Raw genomic sequence first — 24,321 nt, 5'->3', positions numbered from 1 at the left:
TGCTGAGTTGAATACTGCACTACATGGTGGGAATTTACTAGGTTTAAAATATTTTCTAAATTAGAAGGGTACAATGACAGGAAACAGGTCAGGCTTTGGGCAAGTTTGGGTACCACACACAGGGTCACAAGGTTGGGGGTGTTATAGAATTATTAAAACCCTTATTAAATTTCCCATTAACTCCATTAACTTCATTATATGACAGATTTTCCTAACAGCATTTAGAATATTAGAAAGAGAATGTATTTTCTAGAAGGATATGAGCAACACCGGAATTGTCAAGTTCCTGTAGTATGAAACATTGTATGCCATAGTTAGATCATGAGAACTGTACTAATGAAATGTCCATTCACTAAAAAAGCCTTGAACCTGACCTTGAATCTAACAGCACTAACTACTCAAAATGGCGCCTGAACCCCCCTCCCACCAAGTGAAGCCTCGTGCTAGCAAGATGGCGTCTGAGCCATCGTGTCCACTCCCGTGTCCAAGATGACGCCACCTCTCGGTGGGAGGACATTTAGCCGGCCACTTAGTACTTAAGCCAATTAATAATATTGATGGGTGGGTATTGACATAGCCACTTAACACCTAACCCAATTAATGATGTTTATTTGTTGTTATCTTGATATTCTATAATGATGTAATATTGCTCTTATAAGGGTCTGCGAGACCGCTTTTTAACCAGATGCCATTAAATTTTCTCGAAGTTCTTTTAACCTGAACTCCGTGTGTCAGTGTGAATTTACTTCTGCGTATACGCAATTAATCATCTCAAATTTGGACAGGAACAGATAGTCATTCAAACTTATTTGTTTGCTTAAAAGAATCTATATCAATTTGGCGCCCAACGTGGGGCTCCGGGTTATGGCCTTTGGCCGGTCAGCCGTCCTAGAAGACGCTGGACGGAGGAATCCTGGGGGAAGGAAAGGAGACTGATCACCTCCCAGTACACGGTAGAGACTGCTGCAGAGCCTAGCCGGTATGTTCCAGCCCCTTTGATTGACCCGTCCCAGTGTCTGCGACTGCTGCCGGGAGGACATCAAAGTCAGGTAATAACTTGCCCGGGGCCTTATTGTTACCCACCTGTTTACCTGCATTTTGACTATCTGTTGCCTGGGTGTGTTTGTATTGGTCTGTCCTTAGCTTAGTGCCCGGGTAGAGTGCTTGCCTGTTTACCCCTTTTAGGAGCCACGTGGCTGTGGCTGTAAGGAAAAAGGGGGGTGGACCTGTGGAAGTTTTCCTGGGGGTCTTCTTTTGCCTGTTTACCTCTCTTAGGTGCCGGGTAGCTGCGGCAGTAAGGAAAAAGAGGAGGGGGGAATCTGTGGAGGGGTGTAGACTCACTGCTTCCTGGGGATTCCCCATAGTGTCGCTTTGACAGCTTAGCTAGCCTCATTGGACACTTATTTTCTCTGCTTGCAGAGGACAGGACACTTCAGCCTCGAGCGCTGATGCTGGTAGTGTTCCAGTTTTTATTTTTGTGGCGGGTGGATTCAAGCAGGCATTGCTGTCTCCAGCACCACGTGGTAGTGGGACTTACGGGTGGGTCCGTAGGGGCACTACGGGAGTGAAGAAAGTTCCTGACCGTATTGACAGATGAGCTGCAGCCTATTAGGGACAGGAAGGGACAGAATTGCACTTTGCAATAACACCTAGCTAGCGGTCATGGGGTTTCTGTGCCTTTGGGCTAACACGTCTTCTGGTATTAACAAATAAAGTTTATCTTTTTAGTGCCTAACATTTCATAGGGGGGACTGTTATAGAAGGATATGAGCAACACCGGAATTGTCAAGTTCCTGTAGTATGAAACATTGTATGCCATAGTTAGATCATGAGAACTGTACTAATGAAATGTCCATTCACTAAAAAAGCCTTGAACCTGACCTCGAATCTAACAGCACTAACTACTCAAAATGGCGCCTGAAGCCCCCCTCCCATCGAGTGAAGCCTCGTGCTAGCAAGATGGCGTCTGAGCCATCGTGTCCACTCCCGTGTCCAAGATGACGCCACCTCTCGGTGGGAGGACATTTAGCCGGCCACTTAGTACTTAAGCCAATTAATAATATTGATGGGTGGGTATTGACATAGCCACTTAACACCTAACCCAATTAATGATGTTTATTTGTTGTTATCTTGATATTCTATGATGATGTAATATTGCTCTTATAAGGGTCTGCGAGCCTGCTTTTTAACCAGATGCCATTACATTTTCTCGAAGTTCTTTTAACCTGAACTCCGTGTGTCAGTGTGAATTTACTTCTGCGTATACGCAATTTAATCATTTCAAATTTGGACAGGAACAGATAGTCATTCAAACTTATTTGTTTGCTTAAAAGAATCTATATCAGGGGCACTGCTACTCTAGCTCGGGGGGATTTAATGGAGTCTTGGGGGTGACGTGGTGGCAGCATCGGGTGTGTAGGTCACTTCTGAGGTGGATAGTGAGCGACCTGAACTGTCTGGTTGCATTCCTAGTGCGGCCAGACAGAATGCTTATGTATCCTTTTCAGGGGGTTCTGGCGGTCAATTTAAAACAGAAGATGTAAGAAAAAACTTGGAAGGGGGAGTTTGGGGAATATTCTCTTTTGACCTTCGAGGAATTAATTGACATGAAGGAAGATGATAAAAAGGATGCAAAGGAAGTGAGAAATGAGAAGATACCTAAGTCTTTTTGGTAATTGGTTGCAGGCATTTTGCATCCTTGCGATTGTAATTGGCGAGGTCACCGGTATAATGCCCCCCGTTGTTCTGTTATCTAGACATACGTTTTTCTTGCTACTCAGTGGTAGCCAATGCAAGTGGGGCACCAGCTGTAAGTTCAAGCACAATTGCCCTGGTTGTAGGAGAGAATCTGGAAGTTCTTCAAGCGGGGTAAGACACGTATCCATTATGCAGTATAACCTGCTACTTTTTGCATTTTCCTAACTTTGGCTACTTTGCTATAGGTGTCAACTGTTGTTTTGTTTGCATTAAAGGAACACTATAGTCACCTAAATTACTTTAGCTAAATAAAGCAGTTTTAGTGTATAGATCATTCCCCTGCAATTTCACTGCCAATTCACTGTCATTTAGGAGTAAAATCACTTTGTTTCTGTTTATGCAGCCCTAGCCACACCTCCCCTGGCTATGATTGACAGAGCCTGCATGAAAAAAAACTGGTTTCACTTACAAACAGATGTAATTTAGCCAATTATCTCCAGGCACAGAAAACATACAATTTTATAAAACCCCAAATATAGCTTGAAACAGAAAAAAATCCCCTGATAGCCATGATCTGGGTGACCAACATATCCAAAAGTCACCCAGATCAGTTCAGGAGTTCAGGAATTTCCTGGAAGCACAAATATCCTGAAGAGGAATGCTCAGATAGGGAGTCATCCTTGGATTAGGCCTAGGACTGGAATTTAGAGTTATTAAAAATAATGTTCTCAGTGTGCTTTTATTGCCAAGATACCCCTTTGGATTGATCAGGTGTGCAGCAAGATGGTCGTGTAAACACCTCTGTTTATAGGTTTCTTTTGAATTGTGTTACTAAGTGGCATGACATCAATTGGGGAACTGTGTCCATTCAAGAAAGGGCTCATTTCATTTGGGCAGATGTACAGTCAGGTCCATAAATATTGGGACATCTATATATACAAACTGTTGTAATTCCTACACCGTTTACCTGATTTGGATGTAAATACCCTCAAATTAAAGCGGAGAGTGTGCAGTTAAAGCACATCTTGTTCATTTCATTCCATTGTGGTGGTGCATAGAGCCAAAAAGATTAGAATTGTGTCGAGGTCCCAATATTTATGGACCTGACTGTATTGTATCATTTGTTAACAGTAAGGCTATCACTGCTATGTCAATCTGTGAATGTACAAGTGCTGTATCTCTGGGATCAGTATTTGGATCAAACAATGTAGGAGAATCTATCTTGACTGACTGGGAAACAACATTTTCTACTATTGCATCTTTAGGCACCGATTACTGAAAAAGAGCTTCCAGCTTTTCAACACTAGACAAGGAAAGGTACAAAAAACATCCCAATTCCAGCAAAGGGCAACACAATTGCACTCCCTCTGTCATTGACAAAAGCTCCTGTACCTCTGTCATGGCTAAACATCTGCAAAAGCGTTGCAAGTGCTGGAGAATGCATTTTGCTATTCCAAGCCCCAAGATGCAGTTATCACTAGTGTTGATGAATATAACCCCCAAAAAGGTGTACCCAGCCCCAGCGAGTTGAATTAATAGTGTAGGATTCACCCAAGAGGTGCCTTTACATGGCAGGTGAACTTACACTTAAAGGGACACCCGAACAACTATAGCTTATTGAATTTGTTCTGGTTGGGAGAAGCATTACCTTCAGGCTTTTTGCTGTAAACACTGTCTTTTCAGAGAAAATGCAGTGTTTACATTACATCCCAGTGATAACTTCACTGGCCACTCCTCAGATGGCTGTTAGAGATCCTTCCTGGGTCATGGCTGCCTAAAATATATCCAAACATTCAGTATCTCCTCTCTCTGCATGCAGACACTGAACTTTCCTCATAGAGATTCATTGATTCAATTCATCTCTATGAGGAGATGCTGATTGGCCAGAGCTGTGTTTGAATCATGCTGGCTCTGCCCCTGATCTACCTCCTTGTCAGTCTCAGCCAATCTTATGGGGAAACATTGTGATTGGATCAGGCCACCACTTCTGATGATGTCAGCAGACAGCTTGTTTTTCTGAGGCATGCAGATCTACAGTTTCAGGCTTGAATAGAGTAAGATTTTTCTATATTTATGGAGGCATGAGGGTCCCAACTAGATGGTGGTTTTAACACTTTAGGGTCAGGAATACATGTTTATGTTCCTGACCATATAGTGATCATTTAAATATTAAAGAAAGAAAGAAAAGAAAAAAACAAACATACAAGGATTTAATTGTGCATAGAGATTTGGAATAGTGTGCAAGTAATTTTTTTTTCTTTGGTTTTGTTATATGTACTGAGGTTGATGTGTACTATAGTCATTGCTTCTGCTTAGGAGTGATGGGAGTTTTAGCACAGGGCTTACTTTTGTATGTTTGTATTTACTTTTGTATCACACAGCCATGTTACAATGCTGCTACCCACCCCATATGTGCAGAAACCCATATGCCCGGACCAGAGGCTTTTCCCTTATTATTATTTTATATATATATATATATATATATATATATATACAGGGGCGTACCTAGAGCATTTGGCACCCGGGGCGGATCCATTGCTTGGATACAATACAAATACAAAACCCCTGCCCCTTCTACAAAATCCCTGCAGCCGCACACACACATTTACAGGCAGGCAGTCACACACACAGTTACAGGCATACAGTCACACACAGTTACAGGCAGACAGTCTCACGCACACAGTCACATGCAGACAGTCACACATACAGTCACAGACAGTCATGCACACAGTTACAGGCAGACAGTCACATATACATTGACACATACACACACACACACAGTTAAAGGCAGCAGCAGACAGTCACATGCACACAGTCACAGACAGATAGTCAGAGGCGTGCGCAGCCCATTGCATAAGGATGTGCACCTTGAAGCACAAACACACGCTGCTTATTATATATATATATATATATATATACACATACATACACACACATACATATACATACACACACACACACACTACTGTGTGTGTGTGTGTGTGTGTGTGTGTGGGCGCTGTGTGTGTGAAGGCACTGTGTGTGTGGGCACTGTGTGTGTGGGCGTTGTGTGTGAAAGCACGTTGTGTGTGTGCAGGCAGTGTGTGTGTAAGGGTGCTGTGTGTGTTTGTGAGGGTGGTGTGTGTGTGCGTGAGGGCGCTGTTAGTGTGTGTGTGTGTGTGTGTGTGTAAGGGTGCTGTGTGTGTGAGGGTGCTGTTAGTGTATGTGTGAGGGTGCTGTTAGTGTGTGTGTGGGTGCTGTTTGTGTGTAGGTGGGTGGGCCATTTAGTTAATATCCCCCCTCCCTTCTTACCTTATGTAGGGAGGGGGGACAGTGCTGCTGCCATCCCTGGTGGTCCAGTGGTGAGTGAACTTTAGCCCCGCAGCTTGCGGGGCTAGAGTTCACTCTCGCAAGATCTGAGCGTTGCCGTGGCAACGCTCAGATCTTGCGAGAGGAACATGGCGGAGCTGCTGGCTAGAGCTCCCTGGGTCCTCTCCTGCCACCCTCCATGCTGGTGTGGGCCGGTGAGGGAGATCTTTGATCTCCCTCACCGGCCCACGGAGGGAGGCACATAGCGCGTGCCGCAGGCATTAGGGTGTGCCCAGGCACACCCCGTGCGCATGCCTATGCAGATAGACACACACACGGTTACAGGCAACATCAAACAGTCACAGGCAGACAGTCAGACATACATAGTCACATGCAGTCACACACACAGTTATAGGCAGACAGTTACACACACACACACAGTCAGTTACAGGTAGTCACACACAGTCATAGCCAGACAGTCACGCACACAGTTACAGGCAGACAGTCACATATACAGTCACGCGCACACACAGTCACAGGCAGAGAGTCACACACACTTACAGTCACACACACACAAAGTTACAGGCATGCAGTCACACACAAATACACACAGTTACAGGCAGTTACACAAACGCACACACAGTTACAGGCAGTTTTACACACACATGCACACAGTCACACACAAACAGTCTCACACACAGACACACAGTCACACACAAACACACACACAGTCACACACACACAGACACACACAGAGACACACACACACACATAGACACACACACACACACAGAGACACACACACACACAGTCACACACACACAAACACACACTCTTACTTACAGACAATGGGCTGAAGGAGGACTGGATTCCCTGAAGTCCTTCCCTGAAGCCTGTGGAGAAGCAGGGATTGCATCTTGCTGCACCTCCATGTGCAGCAGTAACCGGTAAGGGCCGTATTAAGCCCCGCCCCCGCTGCCGGGTTGGCTCCGCCCCCGATTTGTGTTAGCTCCGCCCCCACTTTTCCTCCGTGCGGCCAGTTCAGCAGCTCTTTGTGTGTGTGAGCTGTTCTGGCCGCACGGCCCCCTAACTACCATGCGGGGGGTACTGTGCTGCCACAGCTCACACAGCCCCCTCCTGCTCCCAGACCAGGGTCATGGCACCCCCACCCTGGTGGCACCCGGGGCGGACCGCCCCCTCCGCCCCCCCTTAGTACGCCACTGTATATATATACGATACCAGTAGAGAGCACTCAGGAGTCTTTCAAGGTAAATTTCATCTGTTGCTTTATTGAGCAATTACAAATTCACACAACGTTCCAGTCGACGTTTCAGTCTGTAAAATACTTTTTTCAAGACCTTTTTTCAAAGTCTTTAACAGACTGAAACGTCGACTGGAACATTGTGTGAATTTGTAATTGCTCAATAAAGCAACAGATTAAATTTACCTTGAAAGACTCCTGAGTGCTCTCTACTGGTATCGTATACAATTTGGTTGGAGACAGCACCGGAGCATTAAAAGACCGGGAGCATTGAGTGCTGGGACCTGGGACGTATATAAATATATATATATAGCTTCCTCTGGTACCCTGCACACACACTTTCAAATGCAAAACATTGCCGGGTGCAATATAGCCATAGCCAAAAATTATAGAAATAATGAAATAAGGCTTGCACTCACGGTCTTTTTCTTCTTTATTCCAAAAGTTAAAACATGTAATTTGTCATCAACGTTTCAGCCATCGTCCGTGGCTTTCATCAGGATCAGTTCAGCAAGATGCTGAACTGATCCTGATGAAAGCCACGGACGATGGCTGAAACGTTGATGACAAATTACATGTTTTAACTTTTGGAATAAAGAAGAAACCTTTTATCTTTAAAAGACCGTGAGTGCAAGCCTTATTTCATTATTTCTATATTTATATATATATATATGTACATTTTACCAGAGGCTTCACCCTTAGCATTCATATCTATGAGAAACGTAAAACCTCACAAGTTAATAATAGGACGTCCTATGCTTACTGCTAATTCTCTAGAAATATTAGTGCATGATCATGCTATGATAGATGACACGATTAGCGTTTATTGTAAGACTCTAATGAAATCCTTTAGGTGTCTCACAGCACAGGTACAAGCCGTGCGCACGAACACCGAAGACAATGAACCCATTCATCAAATCCAACTGGGAGACTACCTATAGGTCAAAAGTTTCAAACGAAAGAAAGCTCTCCAACCTTGTTGGAAGGGCCCATATCAAGTCTTGCTTGTAACCAACAGCTGTCAAGGTAGCTGAGATTGCTTCTTGGATTCATTGTAGCCATTTAAAGCTTGCCCCAGTACCAAGGAAATCAACAAGTTAGTTTTCCACCGGGCACAATAATCCCAACTGACTAACCTGTGCAGGAAAGGTGAGAAGTGCCAAGAGGCCACTCGCCAAACCATGCAGCCAATTTATGAAAAAACTGGAAACAAGAAGAAAATTATTTTTGTGATGAACTCTTCCTATCTGGAGGAAAGGTTTGGATGTTTATTGTATGTCTTGCTATATTGTTTATGCTATTGTGCATTTCTGTAGTATACTGGTATCATTCTAGAGCAGCAGTTGTCAACTCTATTGCCAGACACAAAAAAGGTGGAGAGTGTGTTTTAATTAAGGAGCAATGTTGTGTATTTATTAAAGACAGAACTGGTGACATAGAAATGAACTAGATAAAATAAAAATAAAAAATGGAAAAAAATGTCAGGTTAACGATAAATGGAATCCACTATATCTTAAAAGATTGCTTAGTTCACTTGGAGCAAAACTGGTGCCTGGTCTGATTGTGGCTTTGTTTGTTATTGTATGTGTCTGTTTTCTTTCTTCTCATTAGGTGTGTATTGGCACTAGCTGCATAATGCCTTTGTTGGAAGGTGAAGAATTCCCTAATTTAAAAGACATGGAAACCCTGAATAATGCAATGTATGATGACTCACATAAACAGAAATTAATGAACACATGGATCGCTATGCAACAAATTCCATCTGGTCAGGGAACAATTTATTAATTGATTCATTAACAGGATCTGTTAAGAAGAAAAAGTGTCGGGGCGGGGCCGGACCATCATGCCGAGCGGACGCACAGAGGAATAGCTCCCGACAAGCTACCCAGTTTTAGCCCTTAGAAACCGGCAAAATTCTTACCCAGCAACTGGCAGCTGTGCCACAGCACAAGAGGCGACCCTGGTACCGGGGAGAGGCTTGCCGTGAGGTTTTAGTCCCTCGGTGGGGCGATCCCTGTCAGCCAAGATGGAGACCGCTCGGGCAGTGAGCGGGGTGGACAGCCGCTGCCCAGCTATCCTGCCCACCAGAGGTACGGCAGAACCGAGAAGCTAGGCGGGTCCAGCCCTGTCCCCCCCCCCTCTGGGCCGGTGGGGGTGGTCCCAGTCCCCACCCTGTGACCCACCGGAGTGCCACAAACTTGTCGAGGGTCCGCTTCCAAAATGGCGGAGACCACGTGGCAGGCAACTCTGCCGGACGCATCCCCCTCTCCTGATGCTACACAGGCAGACTGCAGACCCTGAACGAGCAGGAACCGGCGAATAAGTACCAAGGTACCACAAGCCAGGGAGGTGCAGCACTACTACCCACAACATCAGAGGGTACTAATCGCACCATGGGACAATGCTTTAAGGCCTTCAATTACTCTACTGTGCCGCTTAACTCACCGCAGAGGGGCAGAAACAAACTGCCTGACAACCTAAAGTCACCATCCTGGGACTCTCCCCCTGTACAAGACAGGCATCAGGCTGGACAGCAAATGCCCCTGGGTGGAAAATTGTTTCCCTGCACGGACACCTAATGGGACTGCATTTCCCACCAAAGTCATCAATCCGCTCATTCCACTATGGCAGACCGCACTGCAAACAGACGGATCGCCCGGCATCCCGACAAGGGCGCTTGACTAGCTGCACTGGCCCAACATGGGGTGGACACTCTACACAGCAAAGCATACCCCTAATGTTGACACCGCTTTTATGTCTTGCTCTTTGTTGTCAAGCTACCTACACCTTAAAGCTAGCTTGACAAACCGTTTTCTCTTTCGCAACGTTCAGTTAAGCCTGGACAGAAGTCTTAAATAGATAACTCATATACGCGTAATGTTAAGCTTGGTTATATATATTAAAAATGTGCAAAGACCTCATGCCACTGCCTAAACTGAATGCATATGCAAGTGAACGCTGTTGTGGCGTATTGAAAATGCTTGTACCTACCTGCACAATAAAAATAAAGAATTAAAAAAAAAAAAAAGATGAAAAAGTGTCTTAGCTCCTCAGCCGCCATGTTATTCTTATATCAGCCATGTTTGCCCCCTGTGTGACTTTGTGTGCATGAAGAGTTAAGTGTGGACGTGTGTTTGTTGTGGTCCAAGTAGTATTATAAGAAACTGTTTTTCCCTATTCAATGATCATTAAGAAAACAGGTAAAGGTGGGTTATCACCTTAGGGTGAATGGTCAAAAGGGATTTATTCAGAAGTAGATTGAAATGACCATAGCAGGATGAGTAAGTTTAAAGGCAACTAATTATCGGGTACTGTGTTTTTATTGCATATATCAAGATATTCATAATTTGTCACTATACTGTTTCTGGCATATTGAGGATGGCAGTCTTCTTTGACTCTTTACTTGTGCAATAGCAATAAGCATTACATGAAGTGCAGGCTAGGCTGCCTGAGGAACACGATCATTTTCATTTTACTGGTTTATTTGGGGGGTTATATGTGGCCTTTGGCATAGGGGAAATACTTAGAAATGTTGGAAAAAATGTTTTGTACGGCATTCTTTAAAAAAAAAAAAATTATATCTATATATGTGATTGTTATCATTTTTACATTTATTTTGCTTTTAATGCATAAATTAGGATGCTGCCCTTATGTAGAAATGAGACCTATCAAACCTGGTACTAATGTTGAAGTCCCCTTCCCTATTCCACCCTCTGTTGTACTCAAAATCTACTAATCATATTCCTTGAATGGCTAGTTATTCTTACACAGAATAAAATAAGGGACTGTTAGATATGATGTTACAATCAGCTGCCATTTAAGTCAGCCGCCATTTCATAAGCATTAGCCATTTTCAATCTGATTCTATTTTTCTAGTGCATTGCTTAAAGCTGTTAACATCGTTTATAAAGACAGAATACAATAATAAGAATAAAATAATAAGTATGATTTATTTGTTAATTCAAGTGTTCTGTTGCTTAGAGATGTTCTCTAAAAGGGGTAGAATATGTCCATCACTTTGAGGAAGTAACAGAAATATAAATTCTGCAAGATGATCAAATATGTTATGAAACCATGTCTATAATTATATTTTTAGAAAGTAGTTATCTGCCATATTATCAAGTTTTATTGAGCTTTGGCAACGACATGTCTACCTTGCGACCATGAACTAATTTTTCTGTCAATGCTCCAAAATATTTGCTGAATTGCTGACTCTGTGTAATATGACGTAATCATCTTCTGTTTTTTATAAAAACCCTGACTGAAGCCAATAAATTCCGAGATATGATTTGAGACTGTGTTGTGTGTCAGTCATTTCTCCCGAGCTGCTCGTAGGTGTGTTTGTGCTGGTTGGAGTTCCAAGGATGTTCTGCAGTCGTGAATAATCCCGGTGGAAAAATTTCTACCCTAACACTATCGATGAGTTGCTCCATCTCATGTGCTTACTTGGAATTATTTAGCACTTTGTGGAATGGGTAGTTAGAGAGGAAGCTGGTAGTCAATTTATTGTTCACTACCTGGATGATTATATTTGTGTGGGCCCTTCTGATTTAGATTCTTTCCTATACATGATGAGAACGCTGAAATGGGTAGCCCATTTGTTTGGTCTAATATTGACGGCTGGCAAAATGGAGGGCCTAGCAACATGTCTTACTTCCTAGGGTTGGAGATCGACTCGGAGAGGGGTGGGAATAGGCTTCCTATAGACAAAGTGATTGCATTGCGGTAGGTTGTGGCAGAGGTAAAAGAGGCCAGGAAGGTGACATTGAGGCAATTACAATCTTTGATTGGCCATCTTAACTTTGGGTTATCCTGATGGGGCAAATTTTAAAAGGTTTTTGGCTAAGGCTACTTGTGGGAAAGAGTCTGCTCATCACTTTATTCAGGGTCACTGCTTCTATGGAGGCAGTTGTGGGAGTATGGGAACCATTTCTTTATTAGGACGGTGTTTTTCAGAAAAAGGCGGTTTCTCCTGCGGAGCTGGCTGTTTTTCCTTAGGAGCATCTTTATTGATGCTTCAGGGAGTGTGGGCTGTGGGACTTATTTTGGAGATCAGTGGTGTGCAGAGAGGGTTGGCCTGCAGAGTAGAAAATAAGCCCACTCGTCCGCAAACTAGCATTCCTCGAGTTGTTTCCATTGGTGGTGGCACTTTAATTGTGGGTTGAGCAGTTGAGGCATAAAAAAGTTATACTCACAATATACCGGGTGTTCTTGTGGTTAATCAGCAGTTTGTTTTATCGTTTGCTTTATCGCATGGCCATGGGCCAATAAATAAATAACGAGCTAAAAAAAAACAAAAAAAAAACCTTTCTTAATATGAAGTATTGTTATTTACGTGAGTTTTTTTTTTTTGCTTCATTAGGGTTGGTTGCATGGTAGGTGGGTCATTTACACACAAACATACAGACAGACAGACACACAGACACACAGACACACACACACATACATACACCCCTCGACCGACAGACACACACACATACAGAGACACACACACATACATACTGGGCCCCATGGATTGTGTGTACGCCACTGCATACATAGACACACACAGATACAGAGACACACACGTACATACAGAGACACACACACATACAGAGACACAGACACACATACACATACAGAGACACAGACACACATACAGAGACACAGACACACATACCGAGAGACAGACACACACATACAGAGACACACATACACATACAGACATACACACACAAAAACAGAGACATAAACACACAGAGACACACACACACATACAGAGAAATATACAGAGACACATACATATACAGAGAGACACAGACACACATACAGAGACACAGACGCACACATACAGAGACACACACACATACACATACAGTGACAGACACACACACAGACACACACACACACATACAGAGATACACATTTACATAGACACATACACACACACATACAGAGACACACACACATACATACAGAGAAACACACACACATACACAAAATGTTTCCTACCTTGTGATTTTCCCTGGGTTCCAGTGGGGGCTCAGCCTGATGGGAGTCAGAGTTCCCACTCTGACTCCCTCCTCCTCCTCCTTCCTCCCGCGCGGGCTCTCAGTATGCTGGGATTAGTGACCATGGAATCACTTCCTCCCAGCTCTGATGTAATCACAGGGGGCCCGGTCGCGCTCTTAAAGTGCCCAGCGCAGACTGGGCCCCCCTACAATCCATATCCATCGGGTGGCCCTGACAGCATGGGCCACCCAATGGACCCCTCCATATGCAGCCCCGGCGGTTTGCCACGCGGGCCGGGGCCGCAAAATGTGGCAGCTGGCCTGGTACCCGGTTGCAGGGGTCCGCAGGGCGGCCGGGGCCCCTGGGGTCCCGGGCCCGGTCGCAGCTGCGACACCTGCAACCGCAGTATGTACGCCGCTGGCAATTAGGTTCCAAGGTCAGCAGCTGGGCTTTCTGGTAGACCAGGTTACATTGGTGTGGCTTGGGTTTTAGGGGTTTCTGGTAGAAAGATTTGTGGCGATAGGTGTGTAACGGACCGTTTTGCTCACCAGAGGTTAAAAACCGTTTAGGCGATATTCCCCTTTCCATATGCACAGGCAGCTACTGTAAGCACCAATCTCCCGAACTGCAAACTACACGAATCCTGGAAACAGCTGAACAGGAAAAAACATATGAAAGGTTTACACTCCTGGCAGTCAGCATACAATCCAATTCCCCCAATAACGAGACGACACTTTGTTTTGAGGGTTAAGCAGAATCTCACTGTCCTGGCACATACAGGCTCTTTTATTCCCAATCCACAACCACAGTACAGCCCACAGGGTATTACAGAACAACCAATCAATCCGTACAATACACACAGACACTCCCACACAAAATCCTCCCCTTTGCCTGTGATATGATTACTGAACACAATGGGTAATCTCATTATCACAGGCAGAGGAATGCAGTTTTTACACAATATTTAACATTTCTAAAATATACATGTCACAAACATAAAACATACATTTTCATAAGCAGCATACTCCAAATACAAACATATGTCAAAATCATCCAAATTGATCCATTGGTTCAAAAGATAGATCGAAGTCCTTTGTGACCAAGTGAAGCATGGCTTTTCTGCCCAAAACCAGTTCCACAGAGTCTTCTATTCTTGAGATAATTGAGAAGTAATCCAATTATCTCCAAGGACAGAGGCAAAACTCCATTAGCCACATGGCAGACAAAGGACAATAAAAGACATAAAAATACAATAAAATACACAAGTTTACATTTATTACATAAAATACAGACATTCTACCTATCCCCAGATAGCTTAGATCTGAGCGCACATTATTACCAGATGGCGCTCAGATCACATACATACAGTTCAATCGCCATGGAGCCAAAGTCTTTCATACAGTCTTTCAGCATATGGCTGGGCTCCATGGCATAGCTATCTGGGGTAGCATGGCTTTAACAGTCCGCAGAAAGGCACAAACCAGCCTTTCTGCAGGGAAAAAGAACAGGGGCCATAGTCTAAAGCCAAGAGGCGGGCAAACAGCCCCCTCCAAGGACACGTGGCGAGGTCGGTTTCGCCACAAGGTATTCAGCAGCTTGGATGAGGTAGGGGTCCCCAGATTTTGTTTATTTCACACAGGAGGTAATGAAGTGGGACAGGTGTAAAAGCAGGAGTTGGTTAAATGAAAAGGGATGTGGACCAATTGCGGGATTTAGTGGCAGGGGCAGTGGTTCTTTGGTCAGCAATATTTCTCTGGAGACATGCTAGGTGGTTTTCTTATAAAGGGTTGGCAGGCTGGTGATTAGGCACCTGGAGCTGGAATCAATGTTGCCAGGTTAATGGATGAGCTGCATCTTTCGGAGGTTGGTCTCCACCATTTCAATTTGGGAATACAAGTAGGTTTGGCCAGGACATTGTATATTGTGGGTGGCGGTGCTCAGACATCTTAAGGGGTCGAGGTCTGAGCTGCGGCGAGGGGGCTGGATAGGTACGTTGGGGGGTGGAATGGGTTGTTATTATGGATTGAATTATGTGTTTTAAAAGTTGGTATGTGGTTTAAAAGTTGGAATGATAGGTTTCGAGCTGGCCTGTGGCTCAGAACCTGGGGGTGTAGTGGTATCTCGGTATACCCCTACATTGGATCATTTGGGCAAGTTGTTTGCACTTTATTATGTTTCATGATGTTATTTATGTTATATTGTTATGTTGTTAATTTTGGGGTCATTGTCATTGTAATGTTGTAGGGGGCTAGTTATATACTGTGTCATAGGGTTTGTTTGACAATAACTTTTTGTAATAACATTTTATATTATATTATATTAAAAGCAGTGGACATACTTTTACACAACATATTGGTGTCCATGCATTATTGGGTATGTATGGGTTTTTTATTCTTAATGCCCAAGGGTACGACTATGCACCTATCATGTTTGTGAATAGTCTGGAGATACACTTTACTCCTTAAAATTACGAAAATACAATTTGCTTCTTGAAATTACAATGAACAAAACTATATTTAGTTGCTAATTAATCTGCTGCTGTAATTTCAGCAATATTGTAAATATAACTCCATATGATGATGTACAGTACAAAACAAATTCTGCCATGCATACATATTTCATTCCTGCATCTAACCTCTTCAGCACCCAACAGATTCCTTGTTACTGTGGCAGAAATGAACATAATGTTATACCACTATTTTACAAAAAAATTATTTATGGGCTATTAAACCCCCAAATGGAAATGACACCAAAACTTTGAAATAAAAAATGTAAGAATTACTGACCACATATTGAAAGGTATTAACTAAAAAAGTTAGTCTCATGTTCTTTAAAACACATTACACATTCAACACGTTTATTTTCATGGAGAATATAGTAAGTATACAGAAAAGTTGCCATTATCTAGCAGACAAAGAGTTAATGTCAACACAATGGCACGCACACAAAGAAAGCAAGGACACGCTGCCTGGGCAGGAAAACTGTTGCAGTGTACAAAAAAAGCTACCAAAATCAAAGTGTTGTGCAGATTATAGAACATGAATACAATCAAATGTTTCAATCATCACTGCTATCATTATCATATTACACATCAGTTGGAAATGCACATCATTTAAAAAGAACAGAAATATACATTAAAATGCACAAGATCCAAATGTGTTTGTGTGTGTGTCCTTTTGTGTGTGTATGTTTGTGTAGATGTACCTATTTATATGTGTATGTGTATATTTGGGACTAAATCTTGTGTTTCTGTCTGTCTGTCTATCTAACTGTCTGTCAAATCACAGTTTGGGGAACATTGGTGACACCGTCACTCCTGACAAGCTCCTGAAAATGGACAATGTTTTTAATGCACTGATCCATAAACTGTCCTTCAGAATCCAGCTGGCAGCCTGCAATTCCACCCCTGTTCTCATTCCCTGCAAGATATCGTTTCCTTTATAAGTGCTCAATACAGACTAATGTTTACACGAGATGAATGATTTAGCAGAAACAAGCTCTCTCTTTCTGTGTGTGTGTGTGTGTGTATATATATAAATTTAATATTATTATTTATTTATTTGTATATCATAATTATTAAATATACATTTAGCTTTCCCTCGTTTTCAAGTATGTTCTATGGTATGTCATAGATATAAATATAATATTTTTTATCTCCTGGAATCATACATTCCTTCTCGCATCCTTACACATTGTGCCCAATTAAGTGTCAGTTTTTATCCTTTTGCTAAGGCCAGCTGTTAAATAACGAAAAAAAAAAAAAAAAGGATACACACCCTGATCGCTGCATGAATGAGACAGCTGTCTCCAGGCCTGGAACGATCAGAATGCCCTGGATGTAACGATGTGCACGGTATCCAGCCACTATGCCCATATATTTCCAAATCCTGGGACAACGTACTCCCCCTCCATGCCTTTGACCCCAGGTGCCTATTTCAATCAGACACTGGGTGGTTAATCAGCTCCAAGAATGCTCCGAGCCACATATCCCAATGATATTCCCCGTATTAAAAGCCAGTGTCAAGGTAGCTGGTGAAATATTCTGTAAGATTACATACCTCCCATCTGAGCAGCCATAATAGAGCAGGTCACATGGGTGTTTCGTTGCAGGAATGATGGTCATAGCCATAGCAACAGCAAAGGAGCCTGGAAAAAAAAAAAACTGTAAAGAATTGGTCGTGGTGATAAGAAGGTGTAGGTGATTTTGACATTCCCTCCTCCGTCTGTCTTTCTTCAGGGATCATAACCAATAGATATACCTTCATTGGGATGCATGGGAATTGGGTAGCAGATGATTAGACAAAAGGGTGAATCCTGCTACATCTCATACTGTCTCTGGAGAGATAAGATGTTTGTCTGCAACAATGCTGGGTAATTTTCTTCCTAGGTTACCGTTTAGTGTGATTAATTTTTTATATGGTGCCAACATATTCTGCAGCGCAGTTCTATGATTAATGCAAATTATCAGTATGTATCTGGAGACCTCTATTTAATAATTGAAACAGAGCCATCAAACGATAATTCCTATTCCTAGATGTAGCTTCAGGACTTCCATTTATGTAATTATTGTAAGCTCTGCGGAGCATCGACCCATAGCAAGATATATTTATATGGGACTGTACTCCGTATTATATTGACACCAAAACTGTACCCACTCTAGTGTAATGTAACCTGTAAAGTGCTAAGTATATCTGTTAGTGATCTATGAATCATATATTAATATACAAAGTTAATGATCAAAATAGCTTATTTATTGCAATTACAGCAGTAAAGGTTATCAGCGGTCCATACAAGGTGAGCTACACACCCATAGAGCACAGCTAATGGGTCACCCATCAGGACCTGTAACAGGCCAGACAGCAATATAGGAAGGAACTGTGCACATGATTTCACTCATAAGTAAAACAATGTTTTTATATATTTTAAATTTAAAAAAAAAATGGTGTTGCCCCTACTGTACCCTTATCTGTTTACTAAACTGGTTCATGGATTGCAGGATAAAACTTACCAGGAAAAGTTAAAGGATCTTAACATGTATAGCTTGGAGGAAAGACGAGACAGGGGGGATATGATAGAGACATTTAAATACATAAAGGGAATCAACACAGTAAAGGAGGAGACTATATTTAAAAGAAGAAAAACTACCACAACAAGAGGACATAGTCTTAAATTAGAGGGGCAAAGGTTTAAAAATAATATCGGGAATAATAGGAAGTATTACTTTACTGAGAGGGTTGTGGATGCATGGAATAGCCTTCCAGCTGAAGTGGTAGAGGTTAACACAGTGAGGGAGTTTAAGCATGCATGGGATAGAGCAGTGATTGCTAACCTTGACACCATAAATTGTTTCTGCACTACATTTCCCATGATGCTCAGCTAGCTTTTAGACTCTAAAAGCTAGCTGAACATCATGGGAAATGTAGTCCAGAAACAATTTATGGTGTCAAGATTAGCCATCACTAGGATAGGGCTATCTTAGACTTAAGATAAGGCCAGGGACTAATGAAAATATTTAGAAAATTAGGCAGACTAGATGGGCCAAATGTTTCTGTTTGTTTGTTACTGATCACAAAGTGTAAGCTTTGTGCCAAATACCAGACAATGTAATGTACCATGCTACTGAGGATCTTATTGGGCTCTACTAAGAGTGTTATGTCAATATTTTATTAATATTTGTTGTTTTGCACTTTTCGACTCCGCTGACGTCAGCGGGGGTGGAGAGGTCACCAGCGCAGAGGGAGCCAGTCGCTGGAATAAGGTAAGCTTCTGAAGGGTTTTTAACCCCTTCAGCACCACGGGAGGGGGCCCTGAGGGTGCCACTATACTGTCAGGAAAACCGCTTTGTTTTCCTGACACTATAGTGATGCGTTAAAGTTATCTACTTATTGTTTGTATTTGGATCAACATGAGTTTGCACAGAACTCAATTTAGTGAATTCTCCCTATTTTACTATGAAATATATACAAAGATGGCAATCAAGATTGAAGCAGTGGATGAATATACATGTGCTAAAACTCCAGATAGGCTGTGGTTTTTCAAACTTACAGCTTTGCCCATAAAGCACTGGCTCTAGTATCAATGCATTAATAATTTCTATGAAACTATAGCTAGTCCTTTAAAAGCTAAGTTCTTGATGTTGATTGCGAATGAGGTGGATATTGATTTTTTTCATTTCGTAAATGACAGGTGAAGTTTCCAGTATCTGCCCTTAAGTCATTTCCTTGGATGGATTTATTAGTCAGCTATATGTAATCTTCTATAAATAATACCATTTAACTCTATGAGAACTTTTTGGCCAGCAATTCTGTAAGCCAAAACCCTAATATTTTTTTTATCACACAAACATACTAGAAAAAGAAGGACACAATTCATTTTTATTTTATTTTTATTACTGGCATTTATAAAGCGCCAACATAGTCCTCAGCGCTGAACACATGCCGACCACTATACACATGGATTAGTTGAAACGATCAAAATTCCAGAGTATGACACATCAAACAATGCTTGACAGGTGCATAGTCGCCATATGGGTAGGCAGAATCAGGACAACACCCCCCCACATACCTCTCCCAATAAAACACGGACACATGGGTATATGGGTCAAATTGTCCACAGCTTTTTTTAAATAGTAATAATACATTAATATAGAAAAAGGTAATTGCCCCACACTCCGCCATCACATCCGCCATCACATCCTTGATCCCTTAAGCTGTCTGAGCTCCGCCACCCCAAAGAAACAGTGCTGTCTGCAGCCCTTCCTGTCAACCCAGGTTCCGAAGGTCCCACCCTACGTCAGAGAGGTGAACTTCATCCGAGTGATAATAACAGGGCAACCCCCAATCCAGCTCCCTACGCCTCACTACCATTCCCTCCCCCCTTTCTGGACAAATTTAGCCACCAAGCCATTCGGAGAACCGTCTCCGACCACACCAACATCACCCCAGGAAGTAGGCCATAAATATCCATAAATATCCTTCTTCATCCATCTCGCAAACCGATGCTGCGGTACCAGGCCCAGATCATCCCCCCTGCGTGTAGATCAAGAAAATCAGGCCTATCCCCACACAAGATCATCCGAAACACAGCATTACACACGTCCCCCAACAAAAACCCCCATAACCAAACCATGGAATCGCTAACTGGTCCCCCAGAAAGCCCAGCTGCTGACCTGTAACTTGAGCTGCAGCCTCCTCTCGGCCCAGAAAATGAACAATGTCTTACGATCCATGCGAATCATCCTAGGGAGACAAACAAGACATTGACATTGACTCCCAGGACCCCCAGTCCCACCCGTGTCACTCCAACAGCCCCCAGCCACACATACGAGCGAAACCCCACCGAGTCCCCTCTCCCAATCCTCTTGATCCCTTGACACCCCATGGACACTGGCCTCTTAGCGTCCTGAACCCTGCGCCCTATCTGAAACCTCTGGAGCGCCAGGTACATTAAGAAGGTCTAGGTAAAGTTATCCCACCCGAGTCACAGGAACCAAAGGGCAAGAGCCCCCACAACTACCTATCCACCACCGCCAGCTTACTGCTTGAACGTAAACCACTGCACGGCATCGCGCATCAAACCACCCACTAGAGACAGATCCATTCCAGCCCCACGAGATCTCCCACGCTTTCCAGACCTTACGGTATGCGGCCCATGTGCCCGGTGCCACAAAGCTCTCACATATCCCCCAGCACGACACGTCCCGTGTGTTCCGAGGGGAGATCGTGGCTGCTGACGTGTCACCTCCCGTGTCGAAACCCCCCCCCCCCCCGAGTCAGAATCAATTTCCAGGCCACAAACTGAGACACCCTGTCAGGCCCCTGTCTTCCCTGCTGCAAGCTGCACTCCGTACTGCCCCGCCACCAACTCGCTGGTGCGCAACATGTGGGGACAGGATGAGGAATCTGCTGGCTCCACACAAAAATCCAACCAGCTAGTGCAAACCGACTTATTCCCTGCCACCATCTGAATTACCCATTCCAAAAGGAACCAAGTTTCGCAAAGTAAGGGAAGAAGTCAAACAGCCCCTCTGCAGACGCAAGTCAACCAGGTACCCCCTTTCAAAGAAACAATCCAGCAAGTGATGACAAACTGGGTGAACGGGTAGCAGGAGATACGCAGCCTCCACATCCCCTTGGCCATCAAAACCCGAGGCCCGGCCTACTTAACCAACTCGACCGCTTTGTCAAGTGATGCGTAAGAGACCGAGCACAGCTCCCCATCGACGCCGTCCTACTCCGACGCCCCTTTAGGGTAGGATACATGGTGAATGATCCGAGACTTACGCGGTACCCGTATGTGGACCATCCCCGTAGGAGACACCCGCAACGCAACCAGAGGAGGCGTCCAGAAAGGGCCCGCAAACCTGCCGAACTGCACCTCCTTGGCTAGCTTCACCCCCACCACCTCCGGGAGTTCCGCCACTGACCGCAGGTTGCGAAGCCCCCGCGACCCACCCCTATCCCGGGAAGGGTATGAAGAAATCCGATTCGAAAACCTTCACGCAACAACTCTGTATCCACCCTGATATCTTAGAGGCTGAGCCATGGCACCATCGCATCCATCCTCACTGGGGTAGGCCCCGCGGCAGCGGGTGCGCCCCCTACCGAGGCAGACCCCCCGGCACCACATGCCTGACCTCGCGTGAAATACTGATTAGTCCGGAAGCACCCCCATAACCCGAGCACTCACACCAAAAACGACATGCCGATCCCCGCGTGCGCTGGCCCTCATTGAAGAGCCAACACAAGCCTTTATGGCCTTTAAGGCGACCGACTGCCCAGAAGCCCCCGTCCGTTCGCGAAAAATGTGGTGCGCCTCCTGTGCCACCATCAGCTTCATCCCAAGAGGTAGGCCCATCTGGACCCACGTCATACCCGGAAGAGCCCTAAGCCGCTGCCGAAACTGCTCATCCTGCCACCCCCACGCGAGCCCTCCTATCAGCAAAACAATGATGAACACAGCCCCGCAAGTTCTCACCAAGAACATCGGCCAGGACGCAAATGCCCTCAACCAATTTCCGCACAAATTAGGTATCCTCCGATACCCCTTCCGATATTTCCCCCACTTCCTCCTTCTCAACCTCCCCTTTTGAGGTCAATAAAGTCCTCCAAGGAAGAAGCGAGAAACTGTTGGAAAACTCACCCTTTCACAATTACGCCGTCACGTCCCGTTTGAGGTGCACCCCCCAACTGCCCGGCGAACTAAACACACGCATGCCCCATGACCTCCCTTGCTTACCTCTTGCCCCTAATGAATTAACCACGGACTGCAATGTGTGAGAGTGTAGTGTAACGTCAGACTCACCGGCCAATCTTCCACGCCACGCTGAGGTCGATCAATGGTCTGCTCCATAAAATTTGATGGGTCCAGGATGCGCTACATCTGCTGACTGCATGACAACCGTGGAGCCCATCCGATGCTGAGAACGCCTAGAAGAAGAACGTCTTTGAGACCTGTAACGAGAAAGAGAAATCCTGGGCAGGGTGCACCGTTCCCTGGCTACCCACCCGTCCTGCTTCCCAGGAGCACTTGCCTGATACCAAAGCCCCACAGGAGCCTGGAACGCCCCATTGCCCCTGCCCCCCTGGCGACCTGCCTCGCCGTGTCTGCGCGGGGCTCACCGACCCCCATTCCTGCTGAGCTACCAGCGGCTGGCCGGTACTGCTGTGCCTTGTCATGAGGGTGCTGCCCACCCCTCCCTCCGTGCCTGATGAACTCCCACTCCGCAAGCCTGTAGGTGACTGAACACTCCGGGACCCGCCCACCCTGGGCCGAAACCTGCGCCTCCCCTGCCACCCCTCCTGTGACAAGGAACGACCCCTGGTGTATGCCTGCATCTCCCCTGGTACCTCTGGACCCCCCCAAAGGCGCGGTCCGACTGACCCACCTGCACGCCAGCTTCCACATGCCCCGCGCCATGGGCCGCAGAACGTTGACCAATACCCTCACCCACTGCACCAAAGGGGCCTCCAGCCCCCTGCGCCCGGCCTAGCTGAACCCTCACAGTTGCTCTCCTCCGTCCCCTGGCATCATCCCCCGTGCAGGAGGCTGCCGTACCTCAGGACCCACCGGGAAGTGGTACCCCCCATGGACCCAGCAGAACCACCCGATCCCTGGGGGCCCACTGTGACAGGTGGCAACCTTAAGGTCCCGCCCCCCTGATCCAGGGACCCAGAGAGCCCCAGCCCCCCAACCCGTCGAAAAGTCCGCTGCCTCCACACTTGTCTCGCTGTCCTGAAGGGGCCGACTGCCCTCCGCCAGGTTCCCACCAGGGGCGCCCTCCTGGCCGACGGCCCCTTCACCTGTTCCAGACCTGGGGCAATACCACTGACTGCGGCGGCCCCACCACCTAGCACTGGCCCCATCCAGCACAGGGGCCACGCTGCAGGCGTCACAGCCTGTCCCGGCCACCTTGTAGGCGCTGGATCCGCCGTTCCCCGCTCCCGGACTCAGACGACGGAGTCCTCCAGGCCCTCTCCGGAAGGCTCCGGCCGCTGCCATATAGATCCGCCGTTGCCGCCAGCACAGAAGTGATCTGGGCCCGCCTCCACTCAGGTGACTTATACATATTGTATTGCATACCCAATAAAAAAAAAAAAAAAAAAAGGATGAGACAGAGAGGATGGATTAGAGTGATAGGAGTAAAATAATTAAAAGATCGATAAATAATATAATATCAGCCACATTAAAACCATCTGCCTAATTTCATGGAGGTCTCCTTTGTGATCTCTGAACTTGTCCTGTGGTATCTGGAACAAATTTGTTGTTCCAGCACATCCCACAGAAGCTCATTTGGATTCAGATCTGTGGAATTTGGAGGCCAAGGTAACACCTTAAACTCTTTGTCATGTTCATCAAACCATTTCTGAACACTTTTTGCAGTGTGGCAGGGTGCATATGCTATGAATGGATAGGTGTCATCATGGGCACTCTGACATGTTTATGGCTGCATAGCCCCATACACAGCAAACTGGGATGCTCCGTATGTTGTGACACTGTTGTGACACCTTTCTATCATTGCCAGTGTTTTTTAGCAAAATTCCGGATCACACAGAAGATCATTGTCAGACGGGCTATCCTTCACT

The 24,321-nt window shown here is 45.1% G+C and overlaps 1 protein-coding gene across 2 annotated transcripts in view; it reads right to left on the bottom strand.

Moving 5' to 3' along the window:
- DTX3 (deltex E3 ubiquitin ligase 3) overlaps nt 1–17,371 on the bottom strand; it is a 125,814-nt gene extending 108,443 nt beyond the window's left edge. Inside the window, exon 1 of one of the 2 annotated variants that reach the window (XM_063427588.1) lies at nt 17,296–17,371. The gene's annotated coding sequence lies outside the window, so the exon portion shown is untranslated. Of the gene's footprint in view, nt 1–17,013; nt 17,236–17,295 lie in introns of those variants that run through there. The other variant, XM_063427579.1, reaches the window with a different exon arrangement.
- Nucleotides 17,372–24,321: the final 6,950 nt, after the last annotated feature.

This window comes from Pelobates fuscus, chromosome 1 (assembly GCF_036172605.1).
Source record: "Pelobates fuscus isolate aPelFus1 chromosome 1, aPelFus1.pri, whole genome shotgun sequence".
Taxonomy (NCBI): domain Eukaryota; kingdom Metazoa; phylum Chordata; class Amphibia; order Anura; family Pelobatidae; genus Pelobates; species Pelobates fuscus.
The sequence above is the reverse complement of the archived record's forward strand: the minus strand, read 5'-3'. Positions and strand labels throughout refer to the sequence as shown.